Source organism: Stegostoma tigrinum, chromosome 15, assembly GCF_030684315.1.
Source record: "Stegostoma tigrinum isolate sSteTig4 chromosome 15, sSteTig4.hap1, whole genome shotgun sequence".
NCBI lineage: Eukaryota > Metazoa > Chordata > Chondrichthyes > Orectolobiformes > Stegostomatidae > Stegostoma > Stegostoma tigrinum.
This window is the reverse complement of record NC_081368.1, coordinates 25,717,650-25,737,365: the sequence shown is the minus strand read 5'-3', so window position 1 is coordinate 25,737,365 and position 19,716 is coordinate 25,717,650. Positions and strand designations below refer to the sequence as shown.

General features: G+C 40.4%; 1 protein-coding gene across 7 annotated transcripts in view; it reads left to right on the top strand.

Annotated features, from left to right (window-relative positions):
- Positions 1 to 19,716, top strand: part of amot (angiomotin) — a 146,866-nt gene that overhangs the window by 59,079 nt on the left and 68,071 nt on the right. Inside the window, exon 1 of one of the 7 annotated variants that reach the window (XM_059651383.1) lies at positions 2,860 to 2,984. The exons of 4 other annotated variants lie outside the window; for them this stretch is intronic. The gene's annotated coding sequence lies outside the window, so the exon portion shown is untranslated. Of the gene's footprint in view, positions 1 to 2,859; positions 3,208 to 3,388; positions 3,497 to 19,716 lie in introns of those variants that run through there. 2 more of the 7 variants (XM_059651384.1, XM_059651386.1) reach the window with 2 other exon arrangements.

The following is a 19,716-nucleotide window of genomic DNA, read 5'->3' as shown; positions in this document are numbered from 1 at the left end:
CGTATTAACAAGCTGCTGAAGGTGTTTAACAACTTATTGCCTTGAACAGGCTTTGCTTGTTTATATACAATTGGCCACATAGGTGTTTTTCTGGTGATGGAAAACACATATATATCATAATGTCTATTCACAAGCTGTCTTTTTTTCTGTCAATATTTAAAAATATAGAAAAAAAAATAAAAATATATCTAACTATCAGTGATTTGGTGTGAAATAAAAGGCGCTTTTGGGCCCTCTGTGGAAAAGAGCCCATTGATTTCTAGAGGTGAAAACGACCATATCTGAACAGGTTGATTGGAAAATAGGCCAAAATAAATAGGTTTAATGACTGAGATGAGGTGATGGGCTAGGAGCAGGTCATATCTCCCTTTCACCCTCACGTTGGCAAAGAAGCACACCTGGGATGCAATTTTCAAATCTCCCCATGTTTCCTCTCTCTCCTCCTCTACCAGGACCTCTCAACCACCCTAGTGGGCACTCCAAGGTGTTTTTGTTTACTATTGGAGGAGACTGAGGTCCTATCTCTCAATTCAAGTGAATAAAATGCATCCCAAGCCTTCATTTTAGAAGGTATGGGGAGTACACACTGGTGTTTTGGTCACGTTTTAACTAGAACCGAAGTCAGTGCAACAAACAAGGCCCGAAACGTCAGCTTTTGTGCTCCTGAGATGCTGCTTGGCCTGCTGTGTTCATCCAGCCTCACATTTTATTATCTTTGAATTCTCCAGCATCTGCAGTTCCTATTATCACGTTGCTTTTATGTGTGGATTGGCTACCATGATTCCTACCTTTTAAAGTGGTAACTGCATTTCACATTTACTTTAATTGACTGTGTTTTTGGATGTCTTGAGATTATGAAAGGCAGGAGACTTCCATTTGTTTATTGTACATTTCCTTATTCGTTCAATGTACGGGTAAGTGTCAGGAGGAGAGATGGATTCAGAACCAGCAGTTAAAATGCCCAGTTGATCTTAGCAGTTGCCGGTCAAAGTAATGATAGGCATTGATGTTACTGAAACCCGGACCAGCGTCGGCACAGTCATGTGCAGTTTGTTTAGGCCAGTTTTTGGTAGTTTGCTGCAACCCTTGATGGGTCACCTTATTACAAGTGTTGAAAAGTTCCAATTTCCTCAGGTGGACGTATCAACAACAAAGGGACATAATCTGAAAATTTAGAGCTGGGTCATTTCAGTTCAAGAACTTTCCTCAGTAAGACAGTAATTTAAAGTGCTTCTCCAAACGTGGAAACAGGAGGTACTTGTTGGAATAGTCTGTACTAATATATGCATATGCTGATTAAGATGTTTTGAGGATCAGTATCAGAATCTGTTTCTCACTTAACATTAACCATTTTCGATTGAAACGCTCAATGCACAATCATCTATCTAAGAAAGAGGAGCTTTTAAATTCGGTGCATTGAGAAACATAGAACGATTTAGACAAAATATGGAACAACAATAAGAAATAAATTGTTATGCCAGACACGAAGTATTCCATGAATGGGATGAATGGTGTTAAAATGAAAGTTGAAAGAGAACTTGGGGTAATTGTTGCTGCTCCTGCTGAACGAGTGAGCAGTCGCGATCAACGTGGCAAACAATGTTAAATACTAAAGACATGTCGAGTAGCACGAAGGCAGAGTAAGTCATGTTGATTCTGAAGACTTCGATCGACCGACATCTTAAACAATACCGCACATTCTAGCCATAAAGATCATTTCATGTCAGAGATCTTCTGACTTGAAATTGCACTTCATAGTTACGACGAGGAAACGTAGGTTCAAAGTGGTCAAAGGAGTAATGGCAGGAATTTTTCTACATAAATGATTGTGGAACGGCCCTTCAAATTTAGCTGTGGAGGCAATGACCACTGAAACATACAGGAAACAATTCGGATGTGAGGATGCAGCAAGCTATGGTGTCCTGGCTGAATGGACATCCCCCGCCAGTATAGGTCCTGTGATTTGGGTGGCGTTCAGTAAGAATTTTACCTAGCAACACATAGAGCTCCGTGACGTTTTCAAGTAGTGAACAGTTCAAAATATTGGAGACTAAATTTGTGATCTAATTTCGTCCTTTTAACAATATTTCCACCGAACTGTAAATACCTTCACTTCTATATGTCAAAATCGGTTTGCAACCACATTAGCTCAAATTGCTAGCACTTAACCATTGCTGGACAGCCCTGGGTCGAATAAAGGGATGGGGTGGGGGAAGCCGTTTCATTGTTTTGCCCGAGACGGTTCTTTTAAGGCGATTGTTAACTTTTGGAATCTGAAAATGTGGAAAGGTTAATCCAGCATTTTATTCAAGTAGCTCGTATAAAATTGACAGGCAGAAATCTTTTAACTTTTTTCGGGTAATTAGATACTGCAGATTTGAAAATTATGTCCCAAGCGGGCTATCAAAGGGACAATGTGTCATTCTGGAAAGCGGCTGCAGTGAGCTTTGTTGGTGCCCTGACAGATTGACTTTCTCATAGCGAATCTGATAAACGTTGTGACTGCAGATTGCCAATGGGATATATGTGGGCGGGATTTCCGTTCCCTAGCCCCCACCCCCTCACCAGCCCTTCGAAAAGTATTGTAGCCCCCAACCACCCCCCCCCCGCAACAACAAAATTTTTGTTCAAATGTAACTTTTTCTTTTGTACGTCCCAGTAGCTTTGGAGTTTATGCGAGCTTTATGCGTGGTTGCCGTGGTTTCTATGGAAAGGCTCATTTCCTGCATTCCTATCATACTCCCAGAATGAGCAAGAGCAGATTAATAATTATTACCAGCTTGGTTCCTAAAGGAAGAGGAAGGAACTAGATTGGAGGAAGGAGGTTGGGAGGGGGTGCGGTGTGGGGGTGGAGGGAGGAGGATAAGAGCTAGAAAGAAGTATGATTTGCCTTGTGAGGATTCTTGAAGAGTTTCATGCCTGGCTTCATTTATAGACCGGACAGAAACGCCAACTTGAGTTTCTACGCGGGGCGAGGAAATAAGGTACTGGACTGTTGTATTTGCAGTTGTTACGTGCAACGTTCCGTCTTGTTCAAGAAGAAAACAAAGTGGTGGAAAGGGGGCGGCGGGGAATTACATTGTAGCCAAATTCAAAGAAACAGCCGGCAACGTGCCTGGCAGCATATGTCTCTACGTGGCGATGTGGGAGGAATGATCGCAAAATCCCAGCCCGATCATTTGTAAGATTGAGAAAGCTCCGAAGTCGGTAAGTTCTTGATCTGCATAAGCTGCCCTGTCACCGGGGCAGTAATGTGAATGGTTGATGGTATCGTTGGATCACGCGTCTGAATCAAAATCTGCCTGATGTGTTTCTCAGTCTCCGTACATGGACCTGATAATTTTTCATTAACATCGACGTTTCCCAAATTATTTTATTCAGTTTTATCTTGCTGCGGCATTCCTGTCCTTCTATTTTCCAAACTTGCAGTTTTAGCCGGACTATTTGTGATTACGCTGGAAGTCCACAAGGGGAACTGTGTTTTATTCGTTTTAGGGTATAACTTTTTTTTCACAGTCGCTAACTATCTGAATTACGATGTACATAATATGTATGGAGCGATGACAGTCGTAAATTTCCTTGTTTCACCAAACTACTTGAAGGGTTGAGAGGGAGGAAAGGAACAACCCTTCCAAAATATTTTCTGTATCAATGAAAGCAGTTTGCTTTTTAGGGGGGAAATGTTTGCAAAGCTTCTTCTTAGACCAAAACCTAATTTGGTAGCACTGTCACTGTGATGAATGTAATTTATCTATTTGACTACTGTTCTTTGCTCTGGCTTAATTAAAGACAATCCTGAAGGTAGATTCATTTAAAGTGTTCCGTTTGTACAGAAACCGAGCAGTGAGTCAGGCGATACTATTTTTCAATGGAGTTGTTCGCACTAAAGTGTGACAGGAAGTGCATGTTGTACAGTACACAATGTAAAATTCCTTTCCTGACAATCATACAAAATTCACTTTGAACTTTGGGGAAAGAAGAGCAAATAAATGAGAAAGAAACAGGTAATATTGCTTCACATATGCTATTTTAAAACTGGTAAATGAACATCAGCCCAGGATGTGTACGGTGCCGCTCCATTTTTCAAATGCGCTTTTTTCACGAATGGAAAGTTTTAAGTTACTGTCCTTGACAAAACTGAAAAAAAAATGTCCACACGAGTATTCAACTAATCTTTTTCCATAAGCGTTGAATTTTCTTGTTACAGATGATTTGAATGGGCTTGGGAGGAATCAGTCAAGGATGCAGGAAAAAAATATCAGGGAAAGATAGGAGCTTTGTGAGAATATTTCTGGAGTCCTTGTCTATCTGAGTTTTCAGGATTGCTTGGCCTCCTGAGCTAATTTGACATTGACACCCTGCCCTAAAATCTGGACGCCTACAGTTAAATCACTGTAAAAACGAAGTTCAGATTCTGTTTTAAACAAAGAGCAAAGTTAAGCAATTCATAAATACTCGTCAGTAAAACCTGAGGTTAGTTTACATTCTTTGCATTTCCTAGTAACTGATATTTTATTTTGTTTTTCATGTGGTATTTTGAGTGCATTTCTTTACCACTTCACCAACAGCCCTGGCCCTGAGTGCTCGAGCATTGCCTTACAAAGTTGAATAAGTGGCATTAACGTAAGTGAAAATTCAGTGCTGAAAATTGTCCTATATCCAATTGCTAGAAACAATGTGATAAAGTAAGAGGTAGGGGGAGCACTTAAGGAAACAGTGACCATAACAAAATTGTGATGAATTCCAATTTCCATGATCTTTTAGGTTTACAATGGTATCTGATTAGGAAAAGAAGTTTTAACTAAATAAATTAGAAAGTAAATAGCAGATTGAATGATGGTTAAATAATGGGAATTTTTTTTAGTAAAAGACTATGACAATGCCAACTAGAAATAATCTGTAAGAAATAAAGTGCTTCAGCTTTAGCTGAGTTCTTTGAGTGGGTGGAGACTCTTTGATTATGAGAAATCAGGGTCCAGTGATGAAGCAAATTGGGCAAAATATAGAAAGGATGACAAAAGAAATGATTTAAAAAACTAAATTGAGGATTTATGAAGAGTTATTGCCAAGTAATAGAAGGAAATAGGAAGGCACTTAAACCAAAAACAAAATAATCGAAATAATATTTGGCTCAGTTTATGTAGGGGTCTGTCCTCCACTTGGTTCGTAGTTTGATCCATTAGTTAACTTTATGCCATATACTCCATTCCTCGAAAAACCTGGCCTCTGCTTGAAACACAAACTACCGGTGATGCAGTCCAGAGCTTCACAGTTCTCAAGCGAATGTTTTCTTTTGCTTTATGTCCTAAATTACTTGAATTTGAACTTTTCTGGTCCCCGAATTTATGGAAAAATGTTTTTCAACTTAGTTCCTAACTGTAGCCTTTCCTAATTGTTAATACATCTGTCAGTTTTCTTCATGCATTTAATTGGAAACACAGGACCAATTTTTCTCCTTCAAAATAGTGACCCTGAGCTGTATCCTGTCTTTTGAGTCGAGTTCTTTTGATGATTGGAGTTGGGTTTTAGGGGAGAGAGGTGTGGGAAAGGGGAACACATCCGAAACTGGATACAGTATACCAATTGTGGTTATGCTAAGCTTTTGTGTAGATTCACAGTTGCATCATGACTTGTATATATTCCTGTCAGTAAGAGTTGATGTGCAATTAGCAAAGGAAATATAGAAATCACAATATGAAAATAGGTTTTTGACTCAACAAGTTATGAATTTGCAAAGGCAAAGACTGATAGTCAACATGGCTTTGTGTGTGGGAAATGGCTTTGTGCATAGGGGCAGCTAGTGAATTAGATACGAAATTAGCTTGAGGGTAGGAGACAGAGGTGGTGGTAGAGGGTTGCTTTTTGGATCAGAGGTCTGTGACTAGTGGTGTCCCGCAAGGAATAGTGCTGGAGTGAGAGCTTTTTATCATTTATATAAATGATTTGGATATTAATATAGGAGAAATGGTGAGTAAATTTGCAGATTACACCAAAATATATGGTGTAGTGGACAGCGAAGAATGTTATCTGAGCACAACGATCAAATGGGCCACTGGGCTGTTTGTGTGCCAAATGGTGGTTAATTTAGATAAATATGAGGTGTTGTATTTTGGTAAGGCAAATCAAGGTAGGACTTACGCAGTTAATAGTGGGGCTCTAGGGAGTGTTGCCAAACAAAGACATCGAGGGGTGCAGGTGCCTGGTCCCTTGAAAGTAGAGTCGGAGATAGGCAGGGTGGTGAAGAAAGTATTTGGCACGTTTGCTTTCATTGGTCAGAACATTGAGTACAGGAGTTGCAATGTCATATTGCAGCCATATGGCATGTTGGTGCAGCCACTTTTAGAATACTGCATACAAATTTGGCCACCCTGTTTTCGGAAAGACACTGTTAAACCTGAGACAGTACAGAAAGACTTAAAGATGCTGGAGCTGAAGGATTTCAGCGAGTTTTGAGAAGATTTGTAGATCAGGTTGAGGTTTTGGATGTGAGTTTGCTCACTGAGCTGGAAGGTTAGTTTTCAGACGTTTCGTCACCATTCTAGGTAATGTCATCAATGAGCCTCCGATGAAGCGCTGGTGTTATGTCCTGCTTTCTATTTATCTGTTTAGGTTTCCTTGGATTGGTGATGTCAACCCAAGGAAACCTACACCGATAAATAGAAAGTGGGACATAACACCAGCGCTTCATCAGAGGCTCACTGATGATGTTACCTAGAATGGTGATGAAACGTCTGAAAACTAACCTTCCAGCTCAGCGAGCAAACTCACAACCTGAAGGATTTCAGTTATAGAGAGAGGCTGAATAGGTTGGCGCATTTTTTTTTTTCTCCCTGGAGGATCAGAGGCTGAGAGGTAACCTTATAGAGGTTTGTAAGATCAGGATAGGGCGAATGGCCAAGGTCTTTTTCCTAGGGTGGGGAAGTTCAAAATTGGAGAGCAAAGGTATAAGGTGAGAGCACAAAGATTTAACAAGGACATGCGGGGTAACTTCCTTACAAGAGGGTGGAATACGCTGCCAAAGGAAGTGCTGGAGGCTGGTACAATTGCAACATTTAAAAGACATCCGGATGGGTACATGAGTAGAAATGGTTTAGAGCCTTATGGGCCGAATGCTGGCAAATGAGATGAGGACAGATTGGGATGTCTAGTCAGCATAAACAGGTTGGACTGAAGGGTCTGAGTCTGTGCTGAATGACTTTGTGATTCGTGTTGACATAAACAGTCAGTGGTCAAGAATTCTTTTCAAAATAACCTACTGTAGTTTGTGGCTTATCTATTTGTGGTGCTGCTTTTAATACCTGAACCTGAAACCCAAATTCTTTTGTTCTTGCATGCCATCCAGTTTTCTCTTATTCAGAGTTTAGCAATAGCTTTGCAGGGCACTCATAGAATCACCTTGCACGTGTACAACTCCTTCATAATGCGTGACATTAAAATGTGAGCTCTCACTGAACAAGGCATGGAGTAGTAGATGGAATAGCTTTTTTTTAGCCTAAAGTGTGATTTATCCTTCATGTTTTGTGAATATTTTGCATAAATTCTCAGGAATACTTATGCCGTGGTGGCTCACAGTGCCAGGGATTTGGGTTCAATTCCAGCCTCGGGTGACTGTCTGTGTGGGCTTTGCACATTCTCCCCGTGTCTACATGGGTTTCCTCTGGGTGCTGTGGCTTCATCCCACAGTCCAACGATGGTGGACAGACCTTGCTAAATTGCCTATCTTGTCCACGGATGTGTAGGCTAGATGGATTAGCTATGGGAAATGCAGGATTACAGGGATGGGATAATGGGATTAGGTTTGGATGGGATGCTCTTCAGAGGGTTGGTGTGTGCTCAATGGGCTGAATGGCCTGCTTCCACACTGTAGGGATTCTATGATTATAATAAACGTGTCTCTAATTGCTCAGTTCTAACAATCTAGCTAATCCTGATCTTCCAGTATCCTCCTGTCACCTTGTTGGAAAGAGGATGTAATCCAGGAGGCAAAAGTGAATGTATGGACAATGATCATGTGCTACTACACGTCTGTCTTTGTTCTCATTTTAAAAATGTTTTTGGGTTCTGTGTGATAATTGAACCCTAGAGTAGATTTTACTTCCTTTGAAATCTCTTTACGTTGACTTATTCAGTATTCTTTCCATGCCCTCTTCTGCTCCAAGTCATGCAGTATTATTAACAGCCTTGCTGTTTTAAATGTGTGCTGGCTTCCATCCCTGGAAAATATTTCTCCTCTGTTCCTCCTCCTCAGTGTTTGACATTCCATTTTCAAATTCAAGACAGACTGTTAATGGTCTGTTTGCAATGTTGTAAAATACCCTGTTAATGAGGTGTTGCAGTCTAAGTATTGCAAAGTGTTAGTAGAAAAAGATGTCTGTTCTGTGGCGTGTGTATGTGAGAGTTTCCGGAGGGATGGTGGAATTGTGTGCGAGAAACTTAACCTGGTTTGGTCACGTGGCAACCCAGATTTCTCTTCTGGCATTGCTGGATTGATATTAATAAGTAACTAAATTTACAAAGATCAACGATAAAGTTATAGCGTTTTTTTAAAAAGAAAACTGCATGTTATGAAAGATTTTTTCTAGTAATAAACTATACATTATTTTCCTTTTTCACTTCTCTTTCCTACCATAGGTCCTAGTTCATGTTGTGGTCCTGAACATCTATGAGCTTGTTTAAGTGACCATTCTTCATGTTTGATCATTATTTGTTTTTGGAGGTATTACAGCTGAATTTAATTCTGTTTTACTCTGGAACCACTTGTGCATTCTCTACGATTTACTTAATTATGATCCTGGGCGGATTTTTGTTTAATTTTCTCCACTCATCTAGATATTTTGAGGCTTATAATCTCTGTATGATATGTTAATTGTCAGTTAACTCTATATAGACACCTGGTATCTAACCCAGTACAACTCTTTATGACCCAGTTTCTCAATGAAAAGCACAACTGTGCCATTTGTTAACAAAACATAGTCCGTTAGTGTTCTGAATGGAACAAATACTGTGCTGTAACTTCAAAGACCATTCTCTTCAAAAAGTGAGATAATGCGCAAATTGGGTGTTATCCCTGAAGAAAAGTTACAATTCAGTCAACATGCCAGGCAGCAATCTTACTTTCGAATCAATCTATAATTACTTGTCTTTGAGGAATTAACTCAGTAAAGATTTTAAGGCATTGTAAGTGTGAACTTTAGAAGCGTAGGTTATTCAGCTCCTGAGTCTGTTCTAGCACACTCGAGTGATTTATAACTGCGCTGCATTGGCCTGTTTTTGCTGAATACCTCTTGATATGCTTGTGTAATAAAAATCTGTCAGACTCCAATTTAAGCTTATTTACTCATTGTGTCTCTGTCGCTTTATATAGGAATTACCCTTTTTTTCCCTGCTTTGTTCACATTTTGGTGAGTCTGCGTCGTACTCCTTCTGAGGTCAATATATCTTTTGAAGGTACAGCATCCAGAACTGCATGCATTACTTTAGATGTAGTCCAACCAGGACTCTTCATAGCTGGAGCAAAATCTCCTCCCTTGTTATATATGGAAAACCACAATAAAATACTTAATATTAGATTTTCTTCTTATTGTTGTACTGAACTATTACCTTGTAGAGATCTGAATACATGGACCTCTTTTATTGTACACTTTCCCTCACCATTTAAATAATACATGAAACTCACCATTTTAGGTGACAGCATGACTCAGTGGGTAGAGGTTTTGAGTGAGAAGGTTGAGAGTTTAAAGAGCACTCAGAGTTGAGCAGAAAAATCATCTGGGCTGACGTTAGAGTGTAGGATTGAGGGAGTTTTGCATTGTTGGAGATGCTGTTGTTTGGATGAGATGTTAAATGGGAACTTTGTCTGCTGTCTCTAGTTGCTGTAAGTGGTACCTTGGTACCATGATACTGTTTAAAAGAAGGGGAAGGGAATTATTCCTGGTGTTCCGGCCAATGTTTATCCCTCAATCAACTTCCCAAAGCCTTCTGCAATCATTATCACATGGCTGTCATGTTTCCTGCATTACTCAATGCTCAAAATGTACCTGGGAAGTGAGTGAGTCCACCCTGAACACCTGCAAATGCTCAAGAAAGTTCAATCACGATGTGATTAGAGAAAATTTGCCCTTACCCTTTACTTCTATTCTATTTGTAAGAAGTAGCTCCTTGAATTACTTGGGGATTTTCTTTGAGCTTGTTGCTGATCAATTTACTGATCAGCAACAAATGAAAATCTGTAATTGGAGGAGCAGCTAGGTCAGCTGTGGTGATGGGGAGGCACTGTCGGAGCTGGGCATTTGGCCGGAGGGTGTTGTCTGAGATCCAGAACCCAACTACTGTTTAAATACTATGGTATCTGGGAAACTTCTCTTAGATTGTTACTTTGTGTAGTGTGATGAATTCTTCTAATTCTGCTCCTGTGAGAGCCCAAAACCTGATATGTCACCATGTGACTACATCTAATAAAGGACTATGTGAGGATAAACAAGGAGCCCTCATACAAAAATTGTTGCTACATTGCATTCAAAGTACTTGATTGGCTGGAAGGATTCTTGTGAACATTATTATTACTGTGTGAAAAACATTAATGCAAGATTCTCTCATGGGGAGAGGGGTTTCTTGCATTGAAGTGTTGTTTCTATCCGCATTAACTACCCTTTAATTCTTTGACATTGTCAAACTTGAACCTGATGCTTTCTGTAGTATTAGTGTTAACATCTTAACTAAACATAAACTAAATGGACGAGGGAATTGAAGGATGGGTCAGCAAGTTTGCAGACGACACAAAGGTCGGAGGTGTCGTTGACAGTGTAGAGGGCTGTTGTAGGCTGCAGCGGGACATTGACAGGATGCAGAGATGGGCTGAGAGGTGGCAGATGGAGTTCAACCTGGATAAATGCGAGGTGATGCATTTTGGAAGGTCGAATTTGAAAGCTGAGTACAGGATTAAGGATAGGATTCTTGGCAGCGTGGAGGAACAGAGGGATCTTGGTGTGCGGATACATAGATCCCTTAAAATGGCCACCCAAGTGGACAGGGTTGTTAAGAAAGCATATGGTGTTTTGGCTTTCATTAACAGGGGGATTGAGTTTAAGAGTCGTGAGATCTTGTTGCAGCTCTATAAAACTTTGGTTAGACCGCACTTGGAATACTGCGTCCAGTTCTGGGCGCCCTATTATAGGAAAGATGTGGATGCTTTGGAGAGGGTTCAGAGGAGGTTTACCAGGATGCTGCCTGGACTGGAGGGCTTATCTTATGAAGAGAGGTTGACTGAGCTCGGTCTCTTTTCATTGGAGAAAAGGAGGAGGAGAGGGGACCTAATTGAGGTATACAAGATAATGAGAGGCATAGATAGAGTCGATAGCCAGAAACTATTTCCCAGGGCAGAAATGGCTAGCACGAGGGGTCATAGTTTTAAGCTGGTTGGTGGAAAGTATAGAGGGGATGTCAGAGGCAGGTTCTTTACGCAGAGAGTTGTGAGAGCATGGAATGCGTTGCCAGCAGCAGTTGTGGAAGCAAGGTCATTGGGGTCATTTAAGAGACTGCTGGACATGCATATGGTCACAGAAATTTGAGGGTGCATCCCTGAGGATCAATGGTCGGCACAACATTGTGGGCTGAAGGGCCTGTTCTGTGCTGTACTGTTCTATGTTCTATGTTCTATGTTCTAAATATTAATTAGTTCAAGCCCGCCTTGGATCCTTATGGGATACCACTAGTCATTTCTTTCTAATTTGAGTAGTTACAGCTTAACTTCTGTTGTCTTCTGCTTAACCAATTTCCTATACCCAGATTATTTATTTGCTTTCATTTGAGTGCACTTTCACTACAACCAACAGTTTAATCTTATGTAAAATATGCTAGAAGTCCATACAAACTAGATTTGTTGGTATTTCTTTGTCTACTGCTTTATGTCATAAAATTTAATTAGGTTTATTATACCAGTCTTATCTTTGACAAATCCATGTCCAAGTGCTGTATATTGTCAATATAGCAGTCTGTGTCATAGACGAGCAGCAAAAAATTTTATCTTTTGAAAAGCCTGTGACTGTATCATATAAATTGTCAAGTTGGCAAAGACATGTGCTTAGTATTTGGATCACACAAATTAATCTGTTTGCAATTAGTTTCAGCTTCTCTGCTTGGAGGTTACACAAAAGACAGCTTCAGGCTTGAGGTTAACAATACAGAACTACTGCAGAGATGAGCACGTTTAAGGAAGAGACTGCACTTATTTTTCACCATGATTGTCACAGTGCTCGTCTGACTTCCAGATTGGATGACCTGAAATTTCCTCCAATTATATACTAATATTAGAAAGACTAGAGCTCTTGTTCTTGGTTTTTCATCACATTTACTGTATTCCTCCTCCACCACCTGTCTGAAGCAGATTACTACCACCTTCAGCCTTGGTCATACTTTACCTCTGTTATATTTCAGACTACATTAACTAAGCTATCACCAAGACTACTAATTTCCATCTTTGTTTCCTAATTTTGCTCCCGCCTCAGTTTATCTGCTGTTGAAACTCCCATCCATCCATCTATTACAATACTAATTCACTCCTGACTGGCCTGCACAATCTGTTATTTGTTAACCTGAGGACATCAGAACTCTGCTGTCATGTCCAAATGCTCACCAAATTATATTCACAATGCTTGCTGACCTACATTGGCTTCCGGTAAATCAAACAACTAAATTTTAAAATTCTTATTCTTACTGTCAAATCCTTCTATGACCTTATCCCTCCCTATCTCTAATTTCCGGTAAATCCTTCAGAGATATCTGCACATCTCCAATTCCAGCTGCATAAATTTCCCTAATTTTAGTCGTCTCACCATTGGGAGCTGGACTGTAAGTCTGCAATTCCTTCCCTAAATTTATTTGTGCCTGTACCACTCCCATCTGTATTTTGCAGTGCTTCTCCCAACTCAGTTCTTTTACCTGAAACCTCCTTTCAGTCAGTGTCATATTTTGGTTTAGTCCACTGTCAGTCTTCTTGGAATGTTTCCCATGTTCAAGGTGCTTTACGTGAATACAAGTTATTGTAAAGCAATTTTAATATGATTTGTGACAGCTACAGAAGGTGAAAGGAAATGATAAATAAGTGTTATTCCTGAAGTTGCGTAGTTTGCCAAAGCAATTATGAAATTTACTTCTATTTTGTTGGTGTTGCGTTCTAAATCTATAAAGAGAAACCACATCAGATGCAGTATAATTTGGATAAATGTAAGGTTATTCGCTGCAGAAGCAAATCCAAGGACGGTGATCACTAACTGAAAGGCTATAAATTGGGAGAGGGGAGTATGCAGTGGGACTTAGGCGTCCTTGGACACCAGTCGCTAAAGGTAAGCATGCATGTGCAGCAGACATTAGCTTTGATCATGAAAGGTTTCGTGTACAGGAGCCTTGGTGAGACCACACCCAGAATATATTGTACAATTCCTGAGGAAGGATGCTCTTCCTCTTGAGGGAGTGCAGTGAAGGTTTACCAGGCTGATGCGTGGATTGCAGGTCTGATGTATGAGGAGAGATTGACTAGGTTAGGATTGTTTTTGCTCAAGGGACCCGGATTCAATTCTACCCATGGGCGACTGTCTGTGGGGAGTTTGTGCATTCTCCTCGTGTCTGTGTGGGTGTCCTCTGGGTGCTCCGGTTTCCTCCACTGTCCAAAAGATGTGCAGGCTAGGTGGATTGTCCATGCTAAATTGCCCTGTAGTGTTCGGGGATGTGTAGATTAGATGGGTTATAGAGGGATGGGTTTGGGTGGGTACTCTGAGGGTCAGTATGGACTTGTTGGGCTGAAGGGCCGGTTTCCACACTCTAGGGATTCTGTGATCCATGAACATCAGTAACTAGGATTCACACTAGGTGAGGGAAAGCGCTGGAAACCTCAGCTTTTGTGCTCCTGAGATGCTGCTTGGCCTGCTGTGTTCATCCAGCTTCACACTTTGTTATCTTGGATTCTCCAGCATCTGCAGTTCCCATTATCTCTAAACCCAGGTGTACATGGCTTACGTTCTCTGCAAACTTTGAAAACTGGTACTGAGTGGAAAGGAAGATAACGTGTTGGTGTTGTGCAATGAAATGCATCTGTGAGTAGCATTTCAAAAGTACTAAATAACCCAGGAGCAAAAGAGGAAATACATACAACTATCACTGAAGAATAGGTAGTGGGGAAACTAATGAGGATAAAGGTTGATAAGTTCCTTGGACCTGACAGTTTGCATCCTAGGACATTAAAGTAAGTAATTACAGAGACAGTGAATGCACAGGTAGTAATCTTCCAAGTATCCTTAGATTCTCAAACTGCTGATGTAACACCCAGCTCAGAAAGGGAAGGAGACAAAAGAAAGGCAACAGCAGGCTAATTAACTTAGCATCTTTTTCATTGGAAAATGTTATATTCTACTATAAAGAATCTAATACTGGAGCATTTCAAAATACATAACCTAATCCAGCGGAGTCAATATGGCTTCATGAAGGGGAAATCGTAGATGGAAAATTAATTAAAATTTGTTGAAGTAATAAGTAGTATAGATAAAGGGGAATGTGTACATGCAACATATTTGGATTTCCAAAAGGTGTTTGATAAGGTATTGCAAATAAAGGTACTTAAGGTAAGAGCCCATTGTTTGCGAGCTAAATAACACCATGATTGAGAATTGGCTCACTTATTGAAAAGAAAAGACAGTTGGGATGAAGGGAGTGTTTTCAGGATGATAACTTGGGACTAGTAACTAACTAGCCACAGGGATCAGTACTGGGGCCACAATTATTTATAATGTATGAATTACTTAGATAATGAAAGTGAATTCATTATAGCCTAGTTTGCAGATGACATAAAAATAAGTGGGAAGGCAAGTGGTGAGGATGACAGAGAATCTCCAGAGGAAAGAAGGTTAAGTGAGCAGGCAAAAACTTGGCACTTAGAATATAATATGGGAAAATGTGGGTTATTCACTTTGATATAAAGAGCAGAGGAGCTGAACGTTGTTTAAATGGATACATACTGCAGCACAGGGAATTAGGGGTCCACTTGCATAAATCATGAACAAGGCATGCAAGTTCAGCAGGGAATAGGGAAAGCAAGTGGAATGTTGGCCTAAGTTTCAAAGGGAATGAAACATAAAAATCAGGAAGTCGTGCTAAAACTCTACAAGGCACTATTTAGACCACACCTAGAATAATGTGAACTGTTTTGGTCCCTTGATCTAAGGAAAGATATACTGGCATTGCGGATAGCTTAGAGAGGGTTTATTAGGTTGCTAAGGGCTTTATCTGAAATGTTACAAAAATTATAGAGGAATATTTTAATGAATTAATTAGTTTTCTACTTGTGAGTAAGCCAAGGGTGCAGATTAAATTATTGTTATTGTTATTATTGTTGGGAAAAGTCTTATTGCGGCTCTTAGCTTTGTCTTTGTTCCTGATTCTTGAACTAAATTCTCTTAAGATTGTGTGCTTATTTTTAGTAAATGGAGGTATATAAATTTAATATAATAGTCTGTCAAGATTTTCAGTACAGCCTAAAAAGTTACTGTAATCTCCTTGGGTGGCCCTCTTGGATTGAGGATGACTTGTTACTATCTGGTTTGATGAGCTTTGAGATGGCAGATAAGTCCCATGTGTGAGCAGCAGTCTCTGCCATGTATGCGGTAGGTGATGCCTGAAGCATTGGATAGATGGATTGTTTAGAGATCTGTGTGTTCCCTCTAATATTGTGAATGGTGGAGCAGGTTTGAGAGGCCAAATGGCCCATCCTCCTATTTCTTTATATTTGTATGACTCCTTAAATTTGCCTTTGGACATCCATGACAAAGTCTGTTGGTGCTTGTTGCTTTCTCTATTTTAGTCAGTCACAAGCCAGGATCCCCACTGCGTCTGTGAGAGTTTTCGACCTCTTTGAAGGATCTTTGAGTCCTTTCCGAAAGCATTTCTGCTGTCTTCATGGGATACACCTGCTGCAACTGAGTTCCAAGTAAGGACTTGCTTCGTAATGACTGCTGTCAGGCATAGAAAACAACATGTTCTGAACAGTTAAGCTGATTTCAAGTGATTTGGAGTGTTTTCCTTGCCAACAAAGGCACCGTTAATAGTAATTCACCAGCGCATTGTGATACCTGATACTTGTTATCCATGTTTTATAAAAGAATATTTGGATCACTGTTGCGCAGTGAAATTGGAATGATTTTGGTTTTGTATTGAATGTAGTGTAGGTTAATCAGTTCCTCAGTTTTTCTTTTGAAAATCTCCTGGAAGTGAGGTGTAGGACTGCAGTGAGGAAAATAGAGGGGAGAGTGTAATGACATGGCTTTGTTTGACTCGTCTCTTCACTGAGGTTGTGTTTGTGATAGTTTTATTGGTGAGGATCACAGCTTCCATGCCAACCTGGAGTAGGCAGATGATGGTGGCAGATTTTGAGGGCAGCCAGTGCTTTTTATTCTGTTCAGCCATGGTGTATGGGTCAGTGTTCATTGCCTATCCCCAGTTACCCTGGAGAAAGTGGTGGCGAACTTGCTTTTTAACGTGCTGCAGACTTTAGGGTGTAGGAGTACCCACAGTACTGTTAGGAGGGAATTCTGAGTCAGGAACGTATGTGGGGCTTGGAGACAAACTTGCAAGTGTTGGTGTCCCCATTGCATGTGTTGCCCTCGTTTTGTTTAGGTGGTAGAGGTCATAAGTTTAGAAGTTACTATCAGATACACCTTGATAAGTTACTGCAGTGTATCTTGTAGCTGGTGCACGCTGCTGCCATGGTGATAAATGGAGTGAATATTGAAGGTGGTAGGTGGGCTATGTCTTGATGGTGTAAAGCTTCTAGAGCATTGTTGAGCTGTGCCTATCATCCAAGTGGGGACTATTCCATATCACTCTTGACTGGTGCCTTGTGGATGGTGGACAGGCATAGGAAAAACTGGAGGTGAGATACATGCAGATTTCCCAGCCTTGACCTGCTAATGTAACTACAGAGTTTATCTGGCTGATTCTCTTCAGTTTCTGGTCACTGGTAATGACTAGGAAGTTGATGGGGGGAATTCGGTGATGGGTGGAGTTTAGCAATGGTAATGCCATTGAATGTTATTCGTGGTTTAGATGGACAATAGTTTTGATTTTTCTCTTGTGCCAGGCAGTTACCTTCTCCAGCGTCTGCAATATGAATGTTAACTTGCCACATCAGCCCAAACCTGGATATTGCCCAGGTCTTACTGCATATAGACTGCTTCAATACCTGACGTATTGTGAATAGCAATTCCCAGCCCTAACCTATTGATGTAGGGAAGGTCATTGAAGCAGCCGAAAGTGGCTGGACCAAGGACACTACCCTAAGAAGCCCCTGCAGAGATGCCTAGGGATTGACCATCAATGACCACAACCATAATCCATTGTGCTGCGTACAGCTCCAGTAAGCGGAGAGTTTTCCCCAATTGCCACTGACATAAACTTTGCTAGGACCCCTTAATGCCATACTCTGTCAAATGCTGCCTTGATATTAAGGACAGTCACTCTTCCCCATCACTAATCAGGTTACCCCTTTGCAAGTGCTGCTTGACAACACTTGGTGACCCCTTTCCTCACTTTACTGATGACTGCGAATAGACTGACAGTGTGGTAATTGTCTGTGCTGAACATGGCCTGCTTTTTGTGGACACGATATATCTGGGCAAATTTCCACATTGCTGAGTAGATGTCAATGTTATAACTGTGCTGAAACTGCTTGGCTATGTGTACAGCTAGTTCTGGAGTCTGAGTCTTTCATACTGTTGACATTTCACCAGTTTTTGAAGGATTGGACTCTTCCCTATCAAGTTGATACTATCCCTAACTTCCTTTAGACACAGACGGCAGGCACACCCATCATCACTTCCTTTTAATGTCTGCCGCTACATATCTACTGACTCTTAACCTAGTTTTCCAGATGCAATTACTTCAACCTTGTCTTTTGCACAAATGTGCTGTGCTTCTGCCTCCCCATTATTGGGTATATTTGTGTAACATCCTGTTAGTTATTTAGTTATCCATCAGTATTCCTGAAAGAATGTGGCAGGACTGTGGAACTTCAATCTGATCAATTGTTTGTAGGATTGCTTAGCTAAGTGTATTTCATGCTGCCTTTGTTGTTTGGAATGTAAATAGTCTTCTGTAGCCTCACTAGATTAATACCCCATTTTTAAGCATGCCTGGTGCTGCTTATGGCATTTCCTCTTGCACTGTTCATTGAACCAGGGTTGGTCCCCTGGCTTGATGGTAATGGTAGACTGGGGTGTTTGCCAGAATATGAGGTTACAGAATGTGTTTGAGTACAGTTTTGCAATTTTTGATGACCAGTGGTGTCTTAAGATGCGCCCCGTCTTGAATTACTATATCTGCCCGGAATCTGTCTCATTTATCACAGTGGTACTGTCGTGAGACATTCTGCAGACGTTACCACCGGTGTTAAAGATAGGACGTTGTCAATGTAAGAGCACTGGACAGTGGTCACTTCAAACAACAACATGATCGACAGGTAGGCTGGTGAGATTGAGATTGAGTAGATTTTTCTCTCTGGTTGCCTCATCACATGCTGCAGATACAATCTAGCAGCTCTTGTGCTTTGGGACTCAGCCAGCTCAGTCAGTAATGATGCTATCAAGTGATTGTGATTGGGTATCAATGGTAGAAGCTTGCAGTCTAAATCTTGAGGAAGCTGTTGGTTACTGTTTGTGCTCTGCAAAGTGGCAATCATATTCTTCTTCCTTTCTCTCTGGCAAAGTAGCCTTCAAGAGAAGGCAAGTACTTTTATCCAGATGAGCCATGGATATGTGGAAAGTTGCAGTAGCTGAGTTGAGATAAGCTAACTTGGCATTGGTAACTGAAAGTTGAATTGTGTCATAAGACTTTGGGTCTCAAGCCTTGAACATTCTGCTTTTGAAACCAGAACAACTCCATTTTGTTTCCTTTTTTTAAAAAAATTTCTGTTTGAATTTCTTGAGCCTCTAGATGAAGGGATGTTTTCAATGTTATTGTCTCATTCGTAAGATAAATCCTAAATCCAAACACCAAGCTCTTTTCAGCATCAGCAATGTGGGATATGTTCTAATTAATTAAAAAAATTGTAATCTAGTTTTTACCAACGCCATTTCCCGTTTCAAAAATGTCTTTTGTCTTAAAGTTGGTCACTGTACATGTTGGGTCAAAGCTTTGTCTTAGAATCTTGATTTTTTTTTTTACACAAATACTTATAATAATCTAATACATAACTCCACTTTGATGAAATGAACAATGTGGCAACAATTTTAAGAACCAAAGCTGTCTTACTCCTTTGAATCTTAAATTTCCTTCGAATTAATAATTATAAAAAGATTCCACACATTGAGCATAGTTTTTAATTATGTTTTGCATCCTAAATACAGTTAAACATTGACATGCATAGATTGTAAGCTTATTGTAGTGTCATTCTGAGGTGGAGTAATTTAGCAAAAATATAATTTGCGGGAGAAAGCCTCTTGTGCAGATTAATTACAAATAAGCCCTGAAACAGGACCAAGTTGAGCTAGGTGTGCTAATTGGTGTTTCCCGCATTTCTTTTCTCGTGATTTGTTTTTAATTTTTGCTGTTTTCTCCTACAGACACCCTTGTTGCCTGGGTGAGAGGGTGGCTTGCAAAACTATCATAAGCCTTCTGTTAATATAAATTTTGGTCTTATTGCTCACAGGTGCATAGAAACTCCATTGAAGGAATTGG